Genomic DNA, 3,020 nt, shown 5'->3' on the forward strand with positions numbered 1-3,020 from the left:
GCTCTCAAGCCCCTCTTTTAAGAGCGCCCCCTGGAGCCCACCACGCTAGCGGCGGCTGACGGCCTGCTCGCTCAGGGACTTGCGATCGATGACTCGGCGCTCAACTGCGCCACCTGGGAGCGCGAGGAGCCCACCGCGCAGGCGCTGAGGCTGCCGTAGGGGCGTGGGTGTCTGCTCCTCCGTCGCCTTGGTCGTGCTGAAGCGGGAAACGCAAACGACAGACCTCGCCGCTCCTCAAGGACCATTGTGCCTGGTTCTTATCCCGCTTCCTCCGGGGCGCCCAGCTCCAGCGGCGTCTGCTCTGAGGAGCCCTAGGTTGAGTCCAGGTCCTGGTAGTTTCCTCCTATTCCCGCAAAATGTAACACAGCTTGTAGTCTGTGCTTTAGGTCGGAAAGGATAATAGCATTCTGTTGCTACATGAAAATCACCGCATCACCGCAAAGCTCAACACCTTCAGCCAGCAAACGTTTACTGCCCCACAGTTTCCGCAGGTCCGGAATTGGGACCTGGCTCCGCGGGGTGGTTCCGCCTTGGTCTCCCCTGACAGTGCAGTCGAGATGGAGGCCAAGGCTGCAGTTTTCTGAAGTCTTGGCTCCAAGGTGGAGGTCTACCTCCAACGCGGCCCACTCACAGGGCTGGTGACGGAGGCGTCAGCTTGTCACTGCACGGACCTCCACGTAATGCCCCTTGGGCACCTGGCTCCCCTCAGAGCAGGTGATCCCAGAGAGACGGAAGCAGAAGCCACAGTGCTTTCGATGACCTGGCCTCAGAAGTCGCACACCGACGTTCCCTCAGCGCCAGAGGATCAACCCAAAGGCATGAATACCAATCAGCAGACGGCAGTCCTGGGGACATCTGGAAGGCTAGCTACCCTAGAGGGTCTGACAGTAATCATGATGATTGTAACCTAGAGGAGGGGGAGAGGGTCCAAGTGGCCTCCTTGTCCGAACCAAAGGGCTGAATGAAGTTTCTCCCCATAGGTGGCAGTGTTTGTCCACATCCTGACATTCACAAAGGAAACCTCCGTGGATCACCTCCTTTGCGTCAGATACTGCCCTCGGTGCTGAGGACTTGCACAGACTGAAATGGCATGTTCCCACCGGTGCAGAGTTTGCAGTTGAGTGAAGCTTGTACTAGAGCCTAAAAAGTACTGTGTTTGCGGAAGAGATGAAGTCCTGGCGATTAGGGAGCATAGAGGAGAGTTGCTGTGATAGTAGGGTTCTCTAGTAGCAAGCAATATGGGATTGAGGCAGGGTGGCAGGGCCAGGGTGGCTCGGGGTGGCCAGGGTAAAGGATAGTGGGTACATCCCCAGATCAAAAAGAGCATTGGGCTAAATTAGCAAAGGATTTAGGATGCATTCTAGAATATATGGGTACCCATTGGGGAGTTTTAAGCAAGGCCATCTTTATCTACCAGGGCTCTTAGTTCTGAGCAATAGAAGCTGACGCAGGATGAGTAAGCAGGGGAAAAAAGAGCATATTAATATGCTACTGCTGAGCCCAGGGAATTCTGGGGAGGACTGGAGAAGCGGCTCCTGGCTAAGCGTCCAGGAATGACGCTCAGAACCATGCTGAAGAACTGGCCTGATGAGAAAGCTTCCATGACTGGCATTGCTGCTGCCACCCCACCCTGCACCGGAGGAAACTGCTGTCACCACTAGGGAATGGCTGCCTCCTTCAAACACCACACACTCGTGCAGCCTCCTGCACCAACAAAATGCCAGGTTTCCAAAAGAGCCTGTTTTCCTCACCTTGCTCACGTCTAACTCAAAGGTTCACAGGGATATAGCTGGCTGACAGAGACTAAGCCCCATGCCTGAGTCCTGGCTGCAAAGGAGATTGGAATTAGGGGTCCAAACTCTGTTCCGCAGGAGGCAGAACATAAAATATTGGAATTTCCCCAAATTGAGGAAGGCTGCTTAAAAGACGATAGTAAGCCATGAGTCTGACAGATGTACACCACAAGGGGCATGGGTCAGGTGTGAAACGTAAACCTATGACAGGTAGGTATATAGGGGGATGTATTAGATCAAGGCTTCTCAACCTCGGCCTTACTGGCATTTGAGGCCTCATAAGTCTTTGCTGTGGAGGACTATTGTGTACCTTATAGGATATTTAGCAGCCTCCCCAGTCTCTGTTCATAAAATGCCTGTAGAACCCCCACCTCCTCCAGCTGTGAAACAAAGATGTCTTCAAACTTTGCCAAATATCCCCTAGGAAGCAAAATTGCCTTGAGAACCACTGGAATGGAGACCAGCCCAGAGGGATCTTTTAGTAACTGAGAAAAGGAATAAGTGGAATGATGGTAGGAATGGAGACGATGGGATGGACAGAGGTAGGAATAATAGAACCTGGAAAATGACTACATTTGGAGGCTAGATTAGTTAGGATATGGCTTCAACTGCTCTAACAGAGATCTGAAATAATAGTGACCTAAACAAATGTATGTTTATTTCTCTGTGAAATAACATTCTTGGAGAAAGCAGTGCAAGGCTAACACACTGGTCTTGGAGGCCATCTACCACGGACCACCTCTTAATATTATATAAACCTGGGTAAGTTACTATCTATAAAAGTGAAAAAAGTAACAAAAATATACCAGACAGCTGTGTTGTAAATATTCAGTAAGATATCCAACACCTTTTGTTTTAAGCCACTAAATTTATTACAACAATAATAGAAAACTAATGCACCTGGGATCCTTAACTCAACCCTTTGCCCAATAGGGTATGACCCCTGGGATGGCAGAAGTGATCCAGCCAGAGGAGTGCACACAGGCCCTAGAAAAGAACCAGACCATTCTCAAGGCACTGTCTGGTTTAAGGCACCCGGGAGGACTCTCCTCCAACACCTTAAAGGTTTATAAGCGTGTTATATACCCCTCCTCTCAACCATCTCCTTGAGACTTTCTTTTTTCTTTTGCAGGGTGTCGCCTTAATGTCTGCAAGCAACACGCACTGCAACCTTCAAAGAGTCCAGAAATTTCAATTCCTCTTTTGCAATACGTTACAGAATACTAC

This window comes from Pteronotus mesoamericanus, unplaced genomic scaffold (genome assembly GCF_021234165.1).
Source record: "Pteronotus mesoamericanus isolate MK-2021 breed Mesoamerican mustached bat unplaced genomic scaffold, CSHL_Meso_final contig_263, whole genome shotgun sequence".
Classification (NCBI taxonomy): domain Eukaryota; kingdom Metazoa; phylum Chordata; class Mammalia; order Chiroptera; family Mormoopidae; genus Pteronotus; species Pteronotus mesoamericanus.